The sequence below is a fragment of the Chiloscyllium plagiosum genome, unplaced genomic scaffold (genome assembly GCF_037043375.1).
Source record: "Chiloscyllium plagiosum isolate Xiang-an unplaced genomic scaffold, Cpla_swu_hap1 HiC_scaffold_18, whole genome shotgun sequence".
Lineage (NCBI taxonomy): Eukaryota > Metazoa > Chordata > Chondrichthyes > Orectolobiformes > Hemiscylliidae > Chiloscyllium > Chiloscyllium plagiosum.
Genome location: NW_028270156.1, coordinates 36,573,989 through 36,598,615, shown reverse-complemented (window position 1 = coordinate 36,598,615; position 24,627 = coordinate 36,573,989). Strand labels below are relative to the sequence as shown.

Below are 24,627 nucleotides of genomic sequence, written 5' to 3'. Positions count from 1 at the left end.
CCATATTTCAGAGTTCAGCAGTCATCCTAGCCAAGTATGCTGTCACGGTCACAGACGTGATTGGCATATGTATAGACGGCTGTGTGTCAAAGAAGAAAATCAGTGCGTTCATCAACCAGAAACCTTGTATGAACTGGGATATCCATTGCCTACTGAAGACCGGGCAGGTGGCATTCAAATTGAATGACTCAGACTTTCATAAGAATTCTGGATACAACCTCTGCAAGGCTATTACAGATGCCAAGAGGCAGTACAGGACTACATTAGAGACCCAAACTAACCAAATCGACACCCATCGCCTGTCACAAGGCCTACACAGCATAACAGGATGCAAATTGAAGCAGAACAGAATAGCGGAGAAAAACACAGCCTTCCCTGATCTTTTTACAATCCGTTCAAACAGAATGCCAGTGGAATGATACCACCTGCCCCCAACAACCCCAGATCCTCATATTCCTCCAGTCACTGCTGCAGATGTCAGATCGCCTTCTTGAGAGTGAACCCAAGGAAAGCAACTTGTCCGGATGGAGTCCCCAGCCATGCACTTAGATCCTGTGCAGACCAGCTAGCGAGAGAACTTTCTGACATCTTTAACCCCTCGTTGTTACAATCTGAAGTCCCCAACTGCTTCCATTATTCCGGTACCAAAGACAGCCCATGCAATGTGTCTCAATGACTACCGCCTGATGCCTCTGACTTCCATAGTTACAAAGTCCTTTGAGAGGTTAGTCATGGATCACATCAACCCTAGACCCCCAGCCTGCCTCAATCCCTTGCAATCTGCCTACCAGTGCAACAGGTCCACGGTAGATGCCATTTTTCTCATCCTGCACTCATTCGACGAACATCTGAATAATACAGATACCTGTGTCAGGCTTCTTCTTATTGATTACAGCTCCACCTTGAACATTATAATACCAACCAAACTAACCTCCAAACTCTGAGACCTAGGTCTTGGGTCTGCTATCTGCAACAGGATCCTCAACCTCTTGATCCATAGACTGCAGTCAGTAAAGAAAGATAACATCACCTCCTCTGCGATGCGCCTCAACACCGGCGCCTCCCAAGAATACGTACTCAAGCTCCTACTGCACTCCCTGTACACTCGGGACTGTGTGGCACAATTTCATCCGAATGCCATTTACAAGTTCACTGAAAACACTACCATTGTATGACAGATATCAGACAACCATGAGTTAGCATACAGAAAGAAGATAGGATGCTTGATCTTATGATGCAAAGATAACAATCTCTCCTCCAAAGTGGTGGGCAAAACTAAGGAGCTTGATCATCGACCTCCGGAAGAAAGAAGAACAACATGACCCTACTTACATCAATGGAGCTGAGGTGGAGAGGGTCGATAGCGTCAAATTCCTTGGAGTGATGATAACCAGCAACCTGCACTGAACCTCCCACAGAGGTGTGATAATCAAGAAGGCACAACAATGCCTCTTCTTCCTCTGAACGCTTATGAAATTCAGCATGTCTGTAAGGACCCTCACTAACTCTTATAGATGCATCATAGAAAGCATTCTACCCAGCTACATCATGGCTGGTACAGTAATTGCTCTACCCATGGCCATAAGAACCTACAGAAAGTTATGTGAACAGCCCAGACAATCACACAAGCCATGGACTCCCTCTACGTATACTGTAGTTCCGGAATGGCAGCTAGCGTCAACAGTGACACCTCCAATCCTGGTATTAATCTCTTCCAACCTCTTCCATCACGCAGAAGATACAAAAGCTTAAACGCACATACCAGTGGGTTCCAGAACAAATTTTTACCCGCTGTTATTCGTCTGTCGAATGGGTCTCTCAAATTTCAAATCTAATGGCGATCTCTTTTTGTCCTCTCCTTGCAGCCATAACTTTCTCTGCCTTGCTCTGTTCAATCACCCTATGATCTGCTTATTCTGTACACAAAACACAACTTTCAACTGCACTTAGGTATGTGTGACAACGATAAATCACATCAAATCAAGTGCAACAGCCTGCTCGACTTACACAGTGACTGCAGTGGAGCCGTTGTTACCACTTGCAACTGACAAAGTCCAGCTGCATACATGACATGGATAAACAAACAGCATTAACATTTTGCGTCTGAAATGTTTTCTTCAGAACTGAACAGTCTTGGAATTTAAACATTTTTATGCTGTTGAGAGAGGGGGAGAAACATTAAGTAGAATAAATGGTAATGGTGCTCAGAGCAGGAGACAAAAAGAGTGGTAATGTTAGTAAAAGTGAGATGGAAATGTAAAATGCATGGAGATACTAGGTGCAAAAGAGAGAAAGAAAATCTATTCTGTTGAGAGTGAAACAACACGATACATTTTTTTTTAAAAAAGCAATGGAGGTGAAGGAAGGAGTCAGTTTCTAAACCAACTGGAGGGGTAGATGTCATGCTGTGAAGTTTGCTGACTCAATGTTCAGGGCTAGCATAGGGAGATGTGACATGAAAATGTGATGTTGTTCCTCCAGTTCACATTGAACATTAATACAACACTATAGCACACCCAGGATGGGAATTTTAGCATGGGAACATGATGGTTTAAGTGAAAAGGCAAACAACTGGCTGGTGAGTGTCATAATTAGGGATTGGGCACAGGTATGACATCATCGATATATCAGAGAAAGAGTTGTTGGTAGTCTCGGAATAGAAACACAACAAGGCATGTTTCACATACTGAGTTGAGAGTGTGATGCTGGAAATGCACAGCTGGTCAGGCAGCATCCGAGGAGCAGGAGAATTGACATTCAGGCATAAGCCCTTCATCAGGAATGAGAAGTTCTCATCTTTTCCATGTTCCAAATACCAACAAAGGCACAAGCATAGCCTGGGACATATGTGGTTGTCTATACTTTGAGTGTTGTCATCTTGAGGTTGTACAGGACATGAGTGAGACCTAGGATGGGGGAATTTCAAGAACAGGGGATATATTTTTAAGGTGAGAGGAGGGAGATTTTAAAAAGACATGAGGGAAAATTTATTTTTACACAGAAGGTGATTCACATGTGGAATGAACTTCCTGAGGAAATCCTGAATGTTGAGCACAATTGCAAAGTTTAAAAGACACCTAGGTAAATATATGAATAGCAAAGGTTTGGAGAGATAGGAGTAGACATTTTTTCCTAGATTTGCTTAAGAAATGTTGTAAGGAGAAAGCCGGGAACTATTGGCCTGTCTGACTTTGGTTGTGGGTAGATTGATGGAGGTGATTTTAAAACATAAACTTTATGGACATTTAGAGAGACATAAATTGATTCGGGATAGTCAGCGTGGCTTTGTGTGAGAGAAATAATTTCTCACAAACATGCTTGCAGTTTTGAAGAAGTTACCAAAACGATTGATGAAGGCAGAACAGTAGATATTGTTTACTTGGACTTTAGTAGAACTTTTGACAAGGTTCCACATTATAGACTAATTAGTAAAGTTAGGTCACAAGATTGAGCTTGCCAATTGGACGCATTATTGGCTTAATGGCAGGAGAAAGAGACTAGTGGTTGAGGGTTGCTTTCAGATTGAAGGCTTGTCACCAGAGTGTTCCACAAGGATCGGTTCTGGGAAATCTTTTGTTTGTCATCTATATGAATGATTTGGATGAGCATATAGAAGGCATGGTTAGTCAGCTTGCAGACAGCACCAAAAGTGGTAGCGTAGTAGCCAGTGAAATAGGTTTCCTAAGATTACAAAGGGATCTTGTTCAAATGGGTCAATGGGTTCAAAAATGGCAGATGGTGTTCAATCTGGATAAATGCAAGGTATTGCATTTGGGTTCAACATATAAGGGTAGGACACATAGGGCACAACCAAAAGTAGGGCCTTGGTTGTGTTTATACACAAGTAGTGTTGGTAGAACAGAGAGGCCAATGGGTTCAGGTACACCATTCCTTGAAGTTTCCATCACATATAGACAGGGTGGTTCAAGAGACATTTTGCACGCTGTGCCTTCATTGCTCAATCCTTTGAGTATAGGCGTTGAAAAGTCACGTTGTGTTTGGGCAGGACATTGGTGAGACATCTTCTGGAATATAGTGTTCAGTTCTGTTTGCCAAGTAATAGGAAGGATATTTTTAAGCTGGAGGAATTCAGAAGAGGTTTACTTGATTTTGCCAGGTATGGAAAGTTTGAGCTCTAAAGAAAGGCTGGATAGACTGGGTAGGAACAAATTACTGCAGATGCTGGAATCTGTAACAGGAAACAAAAAGTTTTGGAGATCACAATGGTCGATGGAGAGAAAGCAAGCTCGTGTTATGAATCTCGATGAATCTACATCAGAGCTGAAGTGAAGTGAAGCGATAGGCTGGAACCTTTTACACTGGAGAGTAGCAGGTCAAGTGGAAACCTTATGGACGTTTATAAAATAAAATAATGAAGGGTATAGACAGGATGAAGAGTAGTTGTCTTTTTCCTCGGATGGGGGATTTCAGGAGAGGGGGCACATTTTAAGGGCAGAAGTGCGAGAGTTAAAAAAGACACGAGGGGCATCTTTTTTTCCATAGAGGGTGGGGGTTAGCCAGTGGAATGAAGTTCCTGAGGAACTGATGGATGTGGGCACCGTTACAATGTTTAAAAGATATTTGGGTAAGTACATGAAAAGGGAAAGTTTGGATCTGGACCAGTAGCAGTGAGCTACGGCGAGTTTAGTTTGAGATTATGTTCGGCACAGAGTGATTGGGCTGAAGGGTTTGTTTCCGGACTGCATGACTCGATGACTCTCTGTGAAACTGCAGCCGCCTGTTGTCTTTGCAGCAATGTCTGCAGTGGAGCTGTTGCTGCCGTTTGAACTGAAGGCAACTGAGGGAAGCGTCACGCGATCGCCGGGGGCTGTGGCGCGCGCCTGTAATCCCGCTGCTGGGAGGCTGAGGCTGCCGGATGACTTGAGGTTGGGAGTTCTGGGCTGTTGTGGTCTGTGTCGATCGGGTGCCCACACTCAGGGCAGTGTCCACATGGTGCTCCTCGGGGAACTCGGGTGTACCAGGTGTGCTGCAGAGGGGTGAACCGGCCCAGGTCGGAAACGGAGCAGGTCAAAGCCCCCGCACTGCTCAGTAGTGGGATAGCACCTGTGAATGGATGCAGCAGTGCAGCCTGACCAATACAGTGAGACGCAGTCTTTTACACCATTCTTTACCTTGCGGCATTCCCATCTTTTGCCATCAGTGCAAACAATCTCGATGTCTCAATCCTGCTTCCTTCCTTCCCCACTCACTCCCTCCACCCCCTACGCCCGCCACGTTTATTCACTCTCACGATAACCAATCTTTACAAAGTCAACAACAAATCCACACATTTTACAACAACCGAATCTCTCTACAAGTCCTCCACACTCACCCAAACACACTCTCTCAGTCATTACCTCACACTTCCCACACTGCCCTTTTCTACCTCTCCTCAATATTCACTTCTCTTTTACTGCTCCCTGCTGTTCACAGCACCTACTGTTCTGAGAAAATCTCCACTTTACACAATCCTACCAGCCACGGCCAGCAGAGAGCGCAAAACTCTCTTCATTTTCCTACCCGAATTCTCCATTGCTCACATTGTCGAAACTTCCATTGCAACCATAAAGCGTTCAAGCTGCCTCCCGGCTCTTTCCCCTCTCCGTCAACCATTCATTCATTCACTTCGGCAAATGATTCTCCTGCAAAACTGTGCAACACTTGAACTCTCATCCTAACTTCTCTCAATGCTGTAGCTACCAGAGAGAAAGAAAGAGGCAGCAAGGCTGGCATTTCCATGATGCCACAATCAAGTTGACCAACAGCCCATTTTTCCATCTCCTCACTTCCGAGTATGAGGTCTTAGACAAGACAGCGAGAAATAATAGCAGCCGAGATGCACGTTATTTCCAAGAACGGGGGCCTTACTGGCCTCACTTTACAACTGGCGGTGGTCCAAGTGGCAGATCAGTTAGAAGAAAGTTCTCTGTTCCTCTCTGCTGCGATTCTCGCACTCCACTTGAATGCCACCGGTATTCAGTCTTCTGCTTCACACTCTAATATTGAAAACATATCCTGGCCATTGCTGGAATGGAGCAATATAGTAGCAGAGGTGTAATTTTTTCAAGGGTTCTATCACACAAAATCATGCGACTGCCTTCCCTTACAGTCACAAGAGCATGTAACATAGAAGCTTCCGCAACAGATGTTGAACCATTGCTACTGAACCACCAACAATGCCTACCACTCCATACCACAAATACACTTTTGAAAATCAGATCACAGCACTGTGTTCCTGCTCCCAGTTTATAAGCAGAATCTGAATCTTGAGGACCTAGCACAGAAAGTAGGACAGTGCTGGTCTGAAGCTGCAGAAGGGCTTCTGTGGCGCTGCTTGGAATCGTTGGGCTGAATAATATTTCAGAGTTCAGCAGTCATCCTAGCCAAGTATGCTGTCACGGTCACAGACGTGATTGGCATTTGTATAGACGGCTGTGTGTCAAAGAAGAAAATCAGTGCGTTCATCAACCAGAAACCTTGTATGAACTGGGATATCCATTGCCTACTGAAGACCGGGCAGGTGGCATTCAAATTGAATGACTCAGACTTTCATAAGAATTCTGGATACAACCTCTGCAAGGCTATTACAGATGCCAAGAGGCAGTACAGGACTACGTTAGAGACCCAAACTAACCAAATGGACACCCATCGCCTGTCACAAGGCCTACACAGCATAACAGGATGCAAATTGAAGCAGAACAGAATAGCGGAGAAAAACACAGCCTTCCCTGATCTTTTTACAATCCGTTCAAACAGAATGCCAGTGGAATGATACCACCTGCCCCCAACAACCCCAGATCCTCATATTCCTCCAGTCACTGCTGCAGATGTCAGATCGCCTTCTTGAGAGTGAACCCAAGGAAAGCAACTTGTCCGGATGGAGTCCCCAGCCATGCACTTAGATCCTGTGCAGACCAGCTAGCGAGAGAACTTTCTGACATCTTTAACCCCTCGTTGTTTCCATCTGAAGTCCCCAACTGCTTCCATTATTCCGGTACCAAAGACAGCCCATGCAATGTGTCTCAATGACTACCGCCTGATGCCTCTGACTTCCATAGTTACAAAGTCCTTTGAGAGGTTAGTCATGGATCACATCAACCCTAGACCCCCAGCCTGCCTCAATCCCTTGCAATCTGCCTACCAGTGCAACAGGTCCACGGTAGATGCCATTTTTCTCATCCTGCACTCATTCGACGAACATCTGAATAATACAGATACCTGTGTCAGGCTTCTACTTATTGATTACAGCTCCACCTTGAACATTATAATACCAACCAAACTAACCTCCAAACTCTGAGACCTAGGTCTTGGGTCTGCTATCTGCAACAGGATCCTCAACCTCTTGATCCATAGACTGCAGTCAGTAAAGAAAGATAACATCACCTCCTCTGCGATGCGCCTCAACACCGGCGCCTCCCAAGAATACGTACTCAAGCTCCTACTGCACTCCCTGTACACTCGGGACTGTGTGGCACAATTTCATCCGAATGCCATTTACAAGTTCACTGAAAACACTACCATTGTATGACAGATATCAGACAACCATGAGTTAGCATACAGAAAGAAGATAGGATGCTTGATCTTATGATGCAAAGATAACAATCTCTCCTCCAAAGTGGTGGGCAAAACTAAGGAGCTTGATCATCGACCTCCGGAAGAAAGAAGAACAACATGACCCTACTTACATCAATGGAGCTGAGGTGGAGAGGGTCGATAGCGTCAAATTCCTTGGAGTGATGATAACTAGCAACCTGCACTGAACCTCCCACAGAGGTGTGATAATCAAGAAGGCACAACAATGCCTCTTCTTCCTCTGAACGCTTATGAAATTCAGCATGTCTGTAAGGACCCTCACTAACTCTTATAGATGCATCATAGAAAGCATTCTACCCAGCTACATCATGGCTGGTACAGTAATTGCTCTACCCATGGCCATAAGAACCTACAGAAAGTTATGTGAACAGCCCAGACAATCACACAAGCCATGGACTCCCTCTACGTATACTGTAGTTCCGGAATGGCAGCTAGCGTCAACAGTGACACCTCCAATCCTGGTATTAATCTCTTCCAACCTCTTCCATCACGCAGAAGATACAAAAGCTTAAACGCACATACCAGTGGGTTCCAGAACAAATTTTTACCCGCTGTTATTCGTCTGTCGAATGGGTCTCTCAAATTTCAAATCTAATGGCGATCTCTTTTTGTCCTCTCCTTGCAGCCATAACTTTCTCTGCCTTGCTCTGTTCAATCACCCTATGATCTGCTTATTCTGTACACAAAACACAACTTTCAACTGCACTTAGGTATGTGTGACAACGATAAATCACATCAAATCAAGTGCAACAGCCTGCTCGACTTACACAGTGACTGCAGTGGAGCCGTTGTTACCACTTGCAACTGACAAAGTCCAGCTGCATACATGACATGGATAAACAAACAGCATTAACATTTTGCGTCTGAAATGTTTTCTTCAGAACTGAACAGTCTTGGAATTTAAACATTTTTATGCTGTTGAGAGAGGGGGAGAAACATTAAGTAGAATAAATGGTAATGGTGCTCAGAGCAGGAGACAAAAAGAGTGGTAATGTTAGTAAAAGTGAGATGGAAATGTAAAATGCATGGAGATACTAGGTGCAAAAGAGAGAAAGAAAATCTATTCTGTTGAGAGTGAAACAACACGATACATTTTTTTTTAAAAAAGCAATGGAGGTGAAGGAAGGAGTCAGTTTCTAAACCAACTGGAGGGGTAGATGTCATGCTGTGAAGTTTGCTGACTCAATGTTCAGGGCTAGCATAGGGAGATGTGACATGAAAATGTGATGTTGTTCCTCCAGTTCACATTGAACATTAATACAACACTATAGCACACCCAGGATGGGAATTTTAGCATGGGAACATGATGGTTTAAGTGAAAAGGCAAACAACTGGCTGGTGAGTGTCATAATTAGGGATTGGGCACAGGTATGACATCATCGATATATCAGAGAAAGAGTTGTTGGTAGTCTCGGAATAGAAACACAACAAGGCATGTTTCACATACTGAGTTGAGAGTGTGATGCTGCAAATGCACAGCTGGTCAGGCAGCATCCGAGGAGCAGGAGAATTGACATTCAGGCAGAAGCCCTTCATCAGGAATGAGAAGTTCTCATCTTTTCCATGTTCCAAATACCAACAAAGGCACAAGCATAGCCTGGGACATATGTGGTTGTCTATACTTTGAGTGTTGTCATCTTGAGGTTGTACAGGACATGAGTGAGACCTAGGATGGGGGAATTTCAAGAACAGGGGATATATTTTTAAGGTGAGAGGAGGGAGATTTTAAAAAGACATGAGGGACAATTTATTTTTCCACAGAAGGTGATTCACATGTGGAATGAACTTCCTGAGGAAATCCTGAATGTTGAGCACAATTGCAAAGTTTAAAAGACACCTAGGTAAATATATGAATAGCAAAGGTTTGGAGAGATAGGAGTAGACATTTTTTCCTAGATTTGCTTAAGAAATGTTGTAAGGAGAAAGCCCGGAACTATTGGCCTGTCTGACTTTGGTTGTGGGTAGATTGATGGAGGTGATTTTAAAACATAAACTTTATGGACATTTAGAGAGACATAAATTGATTCAGGATAGTCAGCGTGGCTTTGTGTGAGAGAAATAATTTCTCACAAACATGCTTGCAGTTTTGAAGAAGTTACCAAAACGATTGATGAAGGCAGAAGAGTAGATATTGTTTACTTAGACTTTAGTAGAACTTTTGACAAGGTTCCACATTATAGACTAATTAGTAAAGTTAGGTCACAAGATTGAGCTTGCCAATTGGACGCATTATTGGCTTAATGGCAGGAGAAAGAGACTAATGGTTGAGGGTTGCTTTCAGATTGAAGGCCTGTCACCAGTGTTCCACAAGGATCGGTTCTGGGAAATCTTTTGTTTGTCATCTATATGAATGATTTGGATGAGCATATAGAAGGCATGGTTAGTCAGCTTGCAGACAGCACCAAAAGTGGTAGCGTAGTAGCCAGTGAAATAGGTTTCCTAAGATTACAAAGGGATCTTGTTCAAATGGGTCAATGGGTTCAAAAATGGCAGATGGTGTTCAATCTGGATAAATGCAAGGTATTGCATTTGGGTTCAACAAATAAGGGTAGGACACATAGGGCACAATCAAAAGTAGGGCCTTGGTTGTGTTTATACACAAGTAGTGTTGGTAGAACAGAGAGGCCAATGGGTTCAGGTACACCATTCCTTGAAGTTTCCATCACATATAGACAGGGTGGTTCAAGAGACATTTTGCACGCTGTGCCTTCATTGCTCAATCCTTTGAGTATAGGCGTTGAAAAGTCACGTTGTGTTTGGGCAGGACATTGGTGAGACATCTTCTGGAATATAGTGTTCAGTTCTGTTTGCCAAGTAATAGGAAGGATATTTTTAAGCTGGAGGAATTCAGAAGAGGTTTACTGGATTTTGCCAGGTATGGAAAGTTTGAGCTGTAAAGAAAGGCTGGATAGACTGGGTAGGAACAAATTACTGCAGATGCTGGAATCTGTAACAGGAAACAAAAAGTGTTGGAGATCACAATGGTCGATGGAGAGAAAGCAAGCTCGTGTTATGAATCTCGATGAATCTACATCAGAGCTGAAGTGAAGTGAAGCGATAGGCTGGAACCTTTTACACTGGAGAGTAGCAGGTCAAGTGGAAACCTTATGGACGTTTATAAAATAAAATAATGAAGGGTATAGATAGGATGAAGAGTAGTTGTCTTTTTCCTCGGATGGGGGATTTCAGGAGAGGGGGCACATTTTAAGGGCAGAAGTGCGAGAGTTAAAAAAGACACGAGGGGCATCTTTTTTTCCATAGAGGGTGGGGGTTAGCCAGTGGAATGAAGTTCCTGAGGAACTGATGGATGTGGGCACCGTTACAATGTTTAAAAGATATTTGGGTAAGTACATGAAAAGGGAAAGTTTGGATCTGGACCAGTAGCAGTGAGCTACGGCGAGTTTAGTTTGAGATTATGTTCGGCACAGAGTGATTGGGCTGAAGGGTTTGTTTCCGTACCGCATGACTCGATGACTCTCTGTGAAACTGCGTCCGCCTGTTGTCTTTGCAGCAATGTCTGCAGTGGAGCTGTTGCTGCCTTTTGAACTGAAGGCAACTGAGGGAAGCGCCACGCGATCGCCGGGGGCTGTGGCGTGCGCCTGTAATCCCGCTGCTGGGAGGCTGAGGCTGCCGGATGACTTGAGGTTGGGAGTTCTGGGCTGTTGTGGTCTGTGTCGATCGGGTGCCCACACTCAGGGCAGTGTCCACATGGTGCTCCTCTGGGAACTCGGGTGTACCAGGTGTGCTGCAAAGGGGTGAACCGGCCCAGGTCGGAAACGGAGCAGGTCAAAGTCCCCGCACTGCTCAGTAGTGGGATAGCACCTGTGAATGGATGCAGCAGTGCAGCCTGACCAATACAGTGAGACGCAGTCTTTTACACCATTCTTTACCTTGCGGCATTCCCATCTTTTGCCATCAGTGCAAACAATCTCGATGTCTCAATCCTGCTTCCTTCCTTCCCCACTCACTCCCTCCACCCCCTACGCCCGCCACGTTTATTCACTCTCACGATAACCAATCTTTACAAAGTCAACAACAAATCCACACATTTTACAACAACCGAATCTCTCTACAAGTCTTCCACACTCACCCAAACACACTCTCTCAGTCATTACCTCACACTTCCCACACTGCCCTTTTCTACCTCTCCTCAATATTCACTTCTCTTTTACTGCTCCCTGCTGTTCACAGCACCGACTGTTCTGAGAAAATCTCCACTTTACACAATCCTACCAGCCACGGCCAGCAGAGAGCGCAAAACTCTCTTCATTTTCCTGCCCGAATTCTCCATTGCTCACATTGCCGAAACTTCCATTGCAACCACCAAGCGTTCAAGCTGCCTCCCGGCTCTTTCCCCTCTCCGTCATCCATTCATTCATTCACTTCGGCAAATGATTCTCCTGCAAAACTGTGCAACACTTGAACTCTCATTCTAACTTCTCTCATGCTGTAGCTACCAGAGAGAAAGAAAGAGGCAGCAAGACTGGCATTTCCATGATGCCACAATCAAGTTGACCAACAGCCCATTTTTCCATCTCCTCACTTCCGAGTATGAGGTCTTAGACAAGACAGCGAGAAATAATAGCAGCCGAGATGCACGTTATTTCCAAGAACGGGGGCCTTACTGGCCTCACTTTACAACTGGCGGTGGTCCAAGTGGCAGATCGGCTAGAAGAAAGTTCTCTGTTCCTCTCTGCTGCGATTCTCGCACGCCACTTGAAAGCCACCGGTATTCAGTCTTCTGCTTCCCACTCTAATATTGAAAACATATCTTGGCCATTGCTGGAATGGAGCAATATAGTAGCAGAGGTGTAATTTGTTCAAGGGTTCTATCACACAAAATCATGCGACTGCCTTCCCTTACAGTCACAAGAGCATGTAACATAGAAGCTTCCGCAACAGATGTTGAACCATTGCTACTGAACCACCAACAATGCCTACCACTCCATACCACAAATACACTTTTGAAAATCAGATCACAGCACTGTGTTCCTGCTCCCAGTTTATAAGCAGAATCTGAAACTTGAGGACCTAGCACAGAAAGTAGGACAGTGCTGGTCTGAAGCTGCAGAAGGGCTTCTGTGGCGCTGCTTGGAATCGTTGGGCTGAACCATATTTCAGAGTTCAGCAGTCATCCTAGCCAAGTATGCTGTCACGGTCACAGACGTGATTGGCATTTGTATAGACGGCTGTGTGTCAAAGAAGAAAATCAGTGCGTTCATCAACCAGAAACCTTGTATGAACTGGGATATCCATTGCCTACTGAAGACCGGGCAGGTGGCATTCAAATTGAATGACTCAGACTTTCATAAGAATTCTGGATACAACCTCTGCAAGGCTATTACAGATGCCAAGAGGCAGTACAGGACTACGTTAGAGACCCAAACTAACCAAATGGACACCCATCGCCTGTCACAAGGCCTACACAGCATAACAGGATGCAAATTGAAGCAGAACAGAATAGCGGAGAAAAACACAGCCTTCCCTGATCTTTTTACAATCCGTTCAAACAGAATGCCAGTGGAATGATACCACCTGCCCCCAACAACCCCAGATCCTCATATTCCTCCAGTCACTGCTGCAGATGTCAGATCGCCTTCTTGAGAGTGAACCCAAGGAAAGCAACTTGTCCGGATGGAGTCCCCAGCCATGCACTTAGATCCTGTGCAGACCAGCTAGCGAGAGAACTTTCTGACATCTTTAACCCCTCGTTGTTACAATCTGAAGTCCCCAACTGCTTCCATTATTCCGGTACCAAAGAAAGCACATGCAATGTGTCTCAATGACTACCGCCTGATGCCTCTGACTTCCATAGTTACAAAGTCCTTTGAGAGGTTAGTCATGGATCACATCAACCCTAGACCCCCAGCCTGCCTCAATCCCTTGCAATCTGCCTACCAGTGCAACAGGTCCACGGTAGATGCCATTTTTCTCATCCTGCACTCATTCGACGAACATCTGAATAATACAGATACCTGTGTCAGGCTTCTACTTATTGATTACAGCTCCACCTTCAACATTATAATACCAACCAAACTAACCTCCAAACTCTGAGACCTAGGCCTTGGGTCTGCTATCTGCAACAGGATCCTCAACCTCTTGATCCATAGACTGCAGTCAGTAAAGAAAGATAACATCACCTCCTCTGCGATGCGCCTCAACACCGGCGCCTCCCAAGAATACGTACTCAAGCTCCTACTGCACTCCCTGTACACTCGGGACTGTGTGGCACAATTTCATCCGAATGCCATTTACAAGTTCACTGAAAACACTACCATTGTATGACAGATATCAGACAACCATGAGTTAGCATACAGAAAGAAGATAGGATGCTTGATCTTATGATGCAAAGATAACAATCTCTCCTCCAAAGTGGTGGGCAAAACTAAGGAGCTTGATCATCGACCTCCGGAAGAAAGAAGAACAACATGACCCTACTTACATCAATGGAGCTGAGGTGGAGAGGGTCGATAGCGTCAAATTCCTTGGAGTGATGATAACTAGCAACCTGCACTGAACCTCCCACAGAGGTGTGATAATCAAGAAGGCACAACAATGCCTCTTCTTCCTCTGAACGCTTATGAAATTCAGCATGTCTGTAAGGACCCTCACTAACTCTTATAGATGCATCATAGAAAGCATTCTACCCAGCTACATCATGGCTGGTACAGTAATTGCTCTACCCATGGCCATAAGAACCTACAGAAAGTTATGTGAACAGCCCAGACAATCACACAAGCCATGGACTCCCTCTACGTATACTGTAGTTCCGGAATGGCAGCTAGCGTCAACAGTGACACCTCCAATCCTGGTATTAATCTCTTCCAACCTCTTCCATCACGCAGAAGATACAAAAGCTTAAACGCACATACCAGTGGGTTCCAGAACAAATTTTTACCCGCTGTTATTCGTCTGTCGAATGGGTCTCTCAAATTTCAAATCTAATGGCGATCTCTTTTTGTCCTCTCCTTGCAGCCATAACTTTCTCTGCCTTGCTCTGTTCAATCACCCTATGATCTGCTTATTCTGTACACAAAACACAACTTTCAACTGCACTTAGGTATGTGTGACAACGATAAATCACATCAAATCAAGTGCAACAGCCTGCTCGACTTACACAGTGACTGCAGTGGAGCCGTTGTTACCACTTGCAACTGACAAAGTCCAGCTGCATACATGACATGGATAAACAAACAGCATTAACATTTTGCGTCTGAAATGTTTTCTTCAGAACTGAACAGTCTTGGAATTTAAACATTTTTATGCTGTTGAGAGAGGGGGAGAAACATTAAGTAGAATAAATGGTAATGGTGCTCAGAGCAGGAGACAAAAAGAGTGGTAATGTTAGTAAAAGTGAGATGGAAATGTAAAATGCATGGAGATACTAGGTGCAAAAGAGAGAAAGAAAATCTATTCTGTTGAGAGTGAAACAACACGATACATTTTTTTTTAAAAAAGCAATGGAGGTGAAGGAAGGAGTCAGTTTCTAAACCAACTGGAGGGGTAGATGTCATGCTGTGAAGTTTGCTGACTCAATGTTCAGGGCTAGCATAGGGAGATGTGACATGAAAATGTGATGTTGTTCCTCCAGTTCACATTGAACATTAATACAACACTATAGCACACCCAGGATGGGAATTTTAGCATGGGAACATGATGGTTTAAGTGAAAAGGCAAACAACTGGCTGGTGAGTGTCATAATTAGGGATTGGGCACAGGTATGACATCATCGATATATCAGAGAAAGAGTTGTTGGTAGTCTCGGAATAGAAACACAACAAGGCATGTTTCACATACTGAGTTGAGAGTGTGATGCTGCAAATGCACAGCTGGTCAGGCAGCATCCGAGGAGCAGGAGAATTGACATTCAGGCAGAAGCCCTTCATCAGGAATGAGAAGTTCTCATCTTTTCCATGTTCCAAATACCAACAAAGGCACAAGCATAGCCTGGGACATATGTGGTTGTCTATACTTTGAGTGTTGTCATCTTGAGGTTGTACAGGACATGAGTGAGACCTAGGATGGGGGAATTTCAAGAACAGGGGATATATTTTTAAGGTGAGAGGAGGGAGATTTTAAAAAGACATGAGGGACAATTTATTTTTCCACAGAAGGTGATTCACATGTGGAATGAACTTCCTGAGGAAATCCTGAATGTTGAGCACAATTGCAAAGTTTAAAAGACACCTAGGTAAATATATGAATAGCAAAGGTTTGGAGAGATAGGAGTAGACATTTTTTCCTAGATTTGCTTAAGAAATGTTGTAAGGAGAAAGCCCGGAACTATTGGCCTGTCTGACTTTGGTTGTGGGTAGATTGATGGAGGTGATTTTAAAACATAAACTTTATGGACATTTAGAGAGACATAAATTGATTCAGGATAGTCAGCGTGGCTTTGTGTGAGAGAAATAATTTCTCACAAACATGCTTGCAGTTTTGAAGAAGTTACCAAAACGATTGATGAAGGCAGAAGAGTAGATATTGTTTACTTAGACTTTAGTAGAACTTTTGACAAGGTTCCACATTATAGACTAATTAGTAAAGTTAGGTCACAAGATTGAGCTTGCCAATTGGACGCATTGTTGGCTTAATGGCAGGAGAAAGAGACTAATGGTTGAGGGTTGCTTTCAGATTGAAGGCCTGTCACCAGTGTTCCACAAGGATCGGTTCTGGGAAATCTTTTGTTTGTCATCTATATGAATGATTTGGATGAGCATATAGAAGGCATGGTTAGTCAGCTTGCAGACAGCACCAAAAGTGGTAGCGTAGTAGCCAGTGAAATAGGTTTCCTAAGATTACAAAGGGATCTTGTTCAAATGGGTCAATGGGTTCAAAAATGGCAGATGGTGTTCAATCTGGATAAATGCAAGGTATTGCATTTGGGTTCAACAAATAAGGGTAGGACACATAGGGCACAATCAAAAGTAGGGCCTTGGTTGTGTTTATACACAAGTAGTGTTGGTAGAACAGAGAGGCCAATGGGTTCAGGTACACCATTCCTTGAAGTTTCCATCACATATAGACAGGGTGGTTCAAGAGACATTTTGCACGCTGTGCCTTCATTGCTCAATCCTTTGAGTATAGGCGTTGAAAAGTCACGTTGTGTTTGGGCAGGACATTGGTGAGACATCTTCTGGAATATAGTGTTCAGTTCTGTTTGCCAAGTAATAGGAAGGATATTTTTAAGCTGGAGGAATTCAGAAGAGGTTTACTGGATTTTGCCAGGTATGGAAAGTTTGAGCTGTAAAGAAAGGCTGGATAGACTGGGTAGGAACAAATTACTGCAGATGCTGGAATCTGTAACAGGAAACAAAAAGTGTTGGAGATCACAATGGTCGATGGAGAGAAAGCAAGCTCGTGTTATGAATCTCGATGAATCTACATCAGAGCTGAAGTGAAGTGAAGCGATAGGCTGGAACCTTTTACACTGGAGAGTAGCAGGTCAAGTGGAAACCTTATGGACGTTTATAAAATAAAATAATGAAGGGTATAGATAGGATGAAGAGTAGTTGTCTTTTTCCTCGGATGGGGGATTTCAGGAGAGGGGGCACATTTTAAGGGCAGAAGTGCGAGAGTTAAAAAAGACATGAGGGGCATCTTTTTTTCCATAGAGGGTGGGGGTTAGCCAGTGGAATGAAGTTCCTGAGGAACTGATGGATGTGGGCACCGTTACAATGTTTAAAAGATATTTGGGTAAGTACATGAAAAGGGAAAGTTTGGATCTGGACCAGTAGCAGTGAGCTACGGCGAGTTTAGTTTGAGATTATGTTCGGCACAGAGTGATTGGGCTGAAGGGTTTGTTTCCGTACCGCATGACTCGATGACTCTCTGTGAAACTGCGTCCGCCTGTTGTCTTTGCAGCAATGTCTGCAGTGGAGCTGTTGCTGCCTTTTGAACTGAAGGCAACTGAGGGAAGCGCCACGCGATCGCCGGGGGCTGTGGCGTGCGCCTGTAATCCCGCTGCTGGGAGGCTGAGGCTGCCGGATGAGTTGAGGTTGGGAGTTCTGGGCTGTTGTGGTCTGTGTCGATCGGGTGCCCACACTCAGGGCAGTGTCCACATGGTGCTCCTCTGGGAACTCGGGTGTACCAGGTGTGCTGCAAAGGGGTGAACCGGCCCAGGTCGGAAACGGAGCAGGTCAAAGTCCCCGCACTGCTCAGTAGTGGGATAGCACCTGTGAATGGATGCAGCAGTGCAGCCTGACCAATACAGTGAGACGCAGTCTTTTACACCATTCTTTACCTTGCGGCATTCCCATCTTTTGCCATCAGTGCAAACAATCTCGATGTCTCAATCCTGCTTCCTTCCTTCCCCACTCACTCCCTCCACCCCCTACGCCCGCCACGTTTATTCACTCTCACGATAACCAATCTTTACAAAGTCAACAACAAATCCACACATTTTACAACAACCGAATCTCTCTACAAGTCTTCCACACTCACCCAAACACACTCTCTCAGTCATTACCTCACACTTCCCACACTGCCCTTTTCTACCTCTCCTCAATATTCACTTCTCTTTTACTGCTCCCTGCTGTTCACAGCACCGACTGTTCTGAGAAAATCTCCACTTTACACAATCCTACCAGCCACGGCCAGCAGAGAGCGCAAAACTCTCTTCATTTTCCTGCCCGAATTCTCCATTGCTCACATTGCCTAAACTTCCATTGCAACCACCAAGCGTTCAAGCTGCCTCCCGGCTCTTTCCCCTCTCCGTCATCCATTCATTCATTCACTTCGGCAAATGATTCTCCTGCAAAACTGTGCAACACTTGAACTCTCATTCTAACTTCTCTCATGCTGTAGCTACCAGAGAGAAAGAAAGAGGCAGCAAGACTGGCATTTCCATGATGCCACAATCAAGTTGACCAACAGCCCATTTTTCCATCTCCTCACTTCCGAGTATGAGGTCTTAGACAAGACAGCGAGAAATAATAGCAGCCGAGATGCACGTTATTTCCAAGAACGGGGGCCTTACTGGCCTCACTTTACAACTGGCGGTGGTCCAAGTGGCAGATCGGCTAGAAGAAAGTTCTCTGTTCCTCTCTGCTGCGATTCTCGCACGCCACTTGAAAGCCACCGGTATTCAGTCTTCTGCTTCCCACTCTAATATTGAAAACATATCTTGGCCATTGCTGGAATGGAGCAATATAGTAGCAGAGGTGTAATTTGTTCAAGGGTTCTATCACACAAAATCATGCGACTGCCTTCCCTTACAGTCACAAGAGCATGTAACATAGAAGCTTCCGCAACAGATGTTGAACCATTGCTACTGAACCACCAACAATGCCTACCACTCCATACCACAAATACACTTTTGAAAATCAGATCACAGCACTGTGTTCCTGCTCCCAGTTTATAAGCAGAATCTGAAACTTGAGGACCTAGCACAGAAAGTAGGACAGTGCTGGTCTGAAGCTGCAGAAGGGCTTCTGTGGCGCTGCTTGGAATCGTTGGGCTGAACCATATTTCAGAGTTCAGCAGTCATCCTAGCCAAGTATGCTGTCACGGTCACAGACGTGATTGGCATTTGTATAGACGGCTGTGTGTCAAAGAAGAAAATCAGTGCGTTCATCAACCAGAAACCTTGTATGAACTGGGATATCCATTGCCTACTGAAGACCGGGCAGGTGGCATTCAAATTGAATGACTCAGACTTTCATAAGAATTCTGGATACAACCTCTGCAAGGCTATTACAGATGCCAAGAGGCAGTACAGGACTACGTTAGAGACCCAAACTAACCAAATGGACACCCATCGCCTGTCACAAGGCCTACACAGCATAACAGGATGCAAATTGAAGCAGAACAGAATAGCGGAGAAAAACACAGCCTTCCCTGATCTTTTTACAATCCGTTCAAACAGAATGCCAGTGGAATGATACCACCTGCCCCCAACAACCCCAGATCCTCATATTCCTCCAGTCACTGCTGCAGATGTCAGATCGCCTTCTTGAGAGTGAACCCAAGGAAAGCAACTTGTCCGGATGGAGTCCCCAGCCATGCACTTAGATCCTGTGCAGACCAGCTAGCGAGAGAACTTTCTGACATCTTTAACCCCTCGTTGTTACAATCTGAAGTCCCCAACTGCTTCCATTATTCCGGTACCAAAGAAAGCACATGCAATGTGTCTCAATGACTACCGCCTGATGCCTCTGACTTCCATAGTTACAAAGTCCTTTGAGAGGTTAGTCATGGATCACATCAACCCTAGACCCCCAGCCTGCCTCAATCCCTTGCAATCTGCCTACCAGTGCAACAGGTCCACGGTAGATGCCATTTTTCTCATCCTGCACTCATTCGACGAACATCTGAATAATACAGATACCTGTGTCAGGCTTCTACTTATTGATTACAGCTCCACCTTCAACATTATAATACCAACCAAACTAACCTCCAAACTCTGAGACCTAGGCCTTGGGTCTGCTATCTGCAACAGGATCCTCAACCTCTTGATCCATAGACTGCAGTCAGTAAAGAAAGATAACATCACCTCCTCTGCGATGCGCCTCAACACCGGCGCCTCCCAAGAATACGTACTCAAGCTCCTACTGCACTCCCTGTACACTCGGGACTGTGTGGCACAATTTCATCCGAATGCCATTTACAAGTTCACTGAAAACACTACCATTGTATGACAGATATCAGACAGCATACAGAAAGAAGATAGGATGCTTGATCTTATGATGCAAAGATAACAATCTCTCCTCCAAAGTGGTGGGCAAAACTAAGGAGCTTGATCATCGACCTCCGGAAGAAAGAAGAACAACATGACCCCACTTACATCAATGGAGCTGAGGTGGAGAGGTTCGATAGCGTCAAATTCCTTGGAGTGATGATAACCAGCAACCTGCACTGAACCTCCCACAGAGGTGTGATAATCAAGAAGGCACAACAATGCCTCTTCTTCCTCTGAACGCTTATGAAATTCAGCATGTCTGTAAGGACCCTCACTAACTCTTATAGATGCATCATAGAAAGCATTCTACCCAGCTACATCATGGCTGGTACAGTAATTGCTCTACCCATGGCCATAAGAACCTACAGAAAGTTATGTGAACAGCCCAGACAATCACACAAGCCATGGACTCCCTCTACGTATACTGTAGTTCCGGAATGGCAGCTAGCGTCAACAGTGACACCTCCAATCCTGGTATTAATCTCTTCCAACCTCTTCCATCACGCAGAAGATACAAAAGCTTAAACGCACATACCAGTGGGTTCCAGAACAAATTTTTACCCGCTGTTATTCGTCTGTCGAATGGGTCTCTCAAATTTCAAATCTAATGGCGATCTCTTTTTGTCCTCTCCTTGCAGCCATAACTTTCTCTGCCTTGCTCTGTTCAATCACCCTATGATCTGCTTATTCTGTACACAAAACACAACTTTCAACTGCACTTAGGTATGTGTGACAACGATAAATCACATCAAATCAAGTGCAACAGCCTGCTCGACTTACACAGTGACTGCAGTGGAGCTGTTGTCACCACTTGCAACTGACAAAGTCCAGCTGCATACATGACATGGATAAACAAACAGCATTAACATTTTGCGTCTGAAATGTTTTCTTCAGAACTGAACAGTCTTGGAATTTAAACATTTTTATGCTGTTGAGAGAGGGGGAGAAACATTAAGTAGAATAAATGGTAATGGTGCTCAGAGCAGGAGACAAAAAGAGTGGTAATGTTAGTAAAAGTGAGATGGAAATGTAAAATGCATGGAGATACTAGGTGCAAATGAGAGAAAGAAAATCTATTCTGTTGAGAGTGAAACAACACGATACATTTTTTTTTAAAAAAGCAATGGAGGTGAAGGAAGGAGTCAGTTTCTAAACCAACTGGAGGGATAGATGTCATGCTGTGAAGTTTGTTGACTCAATGTTCAGGGCTAGCATAGGGAGATGTGACATGAAAATGTGATGTTGTTCCTCCAGTTCACATTGAACATTAATACAACACTATAGCACACCCAGGATGGGAATTTTAGCATGGGAACATGATGGTTTAAGTGAAAAGGCAAACAACTGGCTGGTGAGTGTCATAATTAGGGATTGGGCACAGGTATGACATCATCGATATATCAGAGAAAGAGTTGTTGGTAGTCTCGGAATAGAAACACAACAAGGCATGTTTCACATACTGAGTTGAGAGTGTGATGCTGGAAATGCACAGCTGGTCAGGCAGCATCCGAGGAGCAGGAGAATTGACATTCAGGCATAAGCCCTTCATCAGGAATGAGAAGTTCTCATCTTTTCCATGTTCCAAATACCAACAAAGGCACAAGCATAGCCTGGGACATATGTGGTTGTCTATACTTTGAGTGTTGTCATCTTGAGGTTGTACAGGACATGAGTGAGACCTAGGATGGGGGAATTTCAAGAACAGGGGATATATTTTTAAGGTGAGAGGAGGGAGATTTTAAAAAGACATGAGGGGCAATTTATTTTTACACAGAAGGTGATTCACATGTGGAATGAACTTCCTGAGGAAATCCTGAATGTTGAGCACAATTGCAAAGTTTAAAAGACACCTAGGTAAATATATGAATAGCAAAGGTTTGGAGAGATAGGAGTAGACATTTTTTCCTAGATTTGCTTAAGAAATGTTGTAAGGAGAAAGCCGGGAACTATTGGCCTGTCTGACTTTGGTTGTGGGTAGATTGATGGAGGTGATTTTAAAACATAAACTTTATGGACATTTAGAGAGACATAAATTGATTCGGGATAGTCAGCGTGGCTTTGTGTGAGAAAAATAATTTCTCACAAACATGCTTGCAGTTTTGAAGAAGTTACCAAAACGATTGATGAAGGCAGAACAGTAGATATTGTTTACTTGGACTTTAGTAGAACTTTTGACAAGGTTCCACATTATAGACTAATTAGTAAAGTTAGGTCACAAGATTGAGCTTGCATTATTGGCTTAATGGCAGGAGAAAGAGACTAGTGGTTGAGGGTTGCTTTCAGATTGAAGGCCTGTCACCAGAGTGTTCCACAAGGTTCGGTTCTGGGAAATCTTTTGTTTGTCATCTATATGAATGATTTGGATGAGCATATAGAAGGCATGGTTAGTCAGCTTGCAGACAGCACCAAAAGTGGTAGCGTAGTAGCCAGTGAAATAGGTTTCCTAAGATTACAAAGGGATCTTGTTCAAATGGGTCAATGGGTTCAAAAATGGCAGATGGTGTTCAATCTGGATAAATGCAAGGTATTGCATTTGGGTTCAACAAATAAGGGTAGGACACATAGGGCACAACCAAAAGTAGGGCCTTGGTTGTGTTTATACACAAGTAGTGTTGGTAGAACAGAGAGGCCAATGGGTTCAGGTACACCATTCCTTGAAGTTTCCATCACATATAGACAGGGTGGTTCAAGAGACATTTTGCACGCTGTGCCTTCATTGCTCAATCCTTTGAGTATAGGCGTTGAAAAGTCACGTTGTGTTTGGGCAGGACATTGGTGAGACATCTTCTGGAATATAGTGTTCAGTTCTGTTTGCCAAGTAATAGGAAGGATATTTTTAAGCTGGAGGAATTCAGAAGAGGTTTACTGGATTTTGCCAGGTATGGAAAGTTTGAGCTGTAAAGAAAGGCTGGATAGACTGGGTAGGAACAAATTACTGCAGATGCTGGAATCTGTAACAGGAAACAAAAAGTGTTGGAGATCACAATGGTCGATGGAGAGAAAGCAAGCTCGTGTTATGAATCTCGATGAATCTACATCAGAGCTGAAGTGAAGTGAAGCGATAGGCTGGAACCTTTTACACTGGAGAGTAGCAGGTCAAGTGGAAACCTTATGGACGTTTATAAAATAAAATAATGAAGGGTATAGATAGGATGAAGAGTAGTTGTCTTTTTCCTCGGATGGGGGATTTCAGGAGAGGGGGCACATTTCAAGGGCAGAAGTGCGAGAGTTAAAAAAGACATGAGGGGCATCTTTTTTTCCATAGAGGGTGGGGGTTAGCCAGTGGAATGAAGTTCCTGAGGAACTGATGGATGTGGGCACCGTTACAATGTTTAAAAGATATTTGGGTAAGTACATGAAAAGGGAAAGTTTGGATCTGGACCAGTAGCAGTGAGCGACGGCGAGTTTAGTTTGAGATTATGTTCGGCACAGAGTGATTGGGCTGAAGGGTTTGTTTCCGTACTGCATGACTCGATGACTCTCTGTGAAACTGCGTCCGCCTGTTGTCTTTGCAGCAATGTCTGCAGTGGAGCTGTTGCTGCCGTTTGAACTGAAGGCAACTGAGGGAAGCGCCACGCGATCACCGGAGGCTGTGGCGCGCGCCTGTAATCCCGCTGCTGGGAGGTTGAGGCTGCCGGATGACTTGAGGTTGGGAGTTCTGGGCTGTTGTGGTCTGTGTCGATCGGGTGCCCACACTCAGGGCAGTGTCCACATGGTGCTCTTCGGGGAACTCGGGTGTACCAGGTGTGCTGCAGAGGGGTGAACCGGCCTAGGTCGGAAACGGAGCAGGTCAAAGCCCCCGCACTGCTCAGTAGTGGGATAGCACCTGTGAATGGATGCAGCAGTGCAGCCTGACCAATACAGTGAGACGCAGTCTTTTACACCATTCTTTACCTTGCGGCATTCCCATCTTTTGCCATCAGTGCAAACAATCTCGATATCTCAATCCTGCTTCCTTCCTTCCCCACTCACTCCCTCCACCTCCTACGCCCGCCACGTTTATTCACTCTCACGATAACCAATCTTTACAAAGTCAACAACAAATCCACACATTTTACAACAACCGAATCTCTCTACAAGTCCTCCACACTCACCCAAACACACTCTCTCATTCATTATCTCACACTTCCCACACTGCCCTTTTCTACCTCTCCTCAATATTCACTTCTCTTTTACTGCTCCCTGCTGTTCACAGCACCTACTGTTCTGAGAAAATCTCCACTTTACACAATCCTACCAGCCATGGCCAGCAGAGAGCGCAAAACTCTCTTCATTTTCCTGCCCGAATTCTCCATTGCTCACATTGCCGAAACTTCCATTGCAACCACCAAGCGTTCAAGCTGCCTCCCGGCTCTTTC

The 24,627-nt window shown here is 44.5% G+C and overlaps 4 non-coding genes across 4 annotated transcripts; all 4 read left to right on the top strand.

Moving 5' to 3' along the window:
• The first annotated feature begins 4,820 nt into the window (after positions 1-4,820).
• On the top strand, positions 4,821-5,118 carry LOC148146917 (signal recognition particle RNA). The gene has a single exon (XR_015760313.1).
• A 6,053-nt stretch (positions 5,119-11,171) lies between these two features.
• On the top strand, positions 11,172-11,469 carry LOC148146916 (signal recognition particle RNA). Its single transcript, XR_015760257.1, has one exon.
• Positions 11,470-17,521: 6,052 nt separating this feature from the next.
• On the top strand, positions 17,522-17,819 carry LOC148146915 (signal recognition particle RNA). The gene has a single exon (XR_015760283.1).
• A 6,032-nt stretch (positions 17,820-23,851) lies between these two features.
• On the top strand, positions 23,852-24,149 carry LOC148146914 (signal recognition particle RNA). Its single transcript, XR_015760276.1, has one exon.
• Positions 24,150-24,627: the final 478 nt, after the last annotated feature.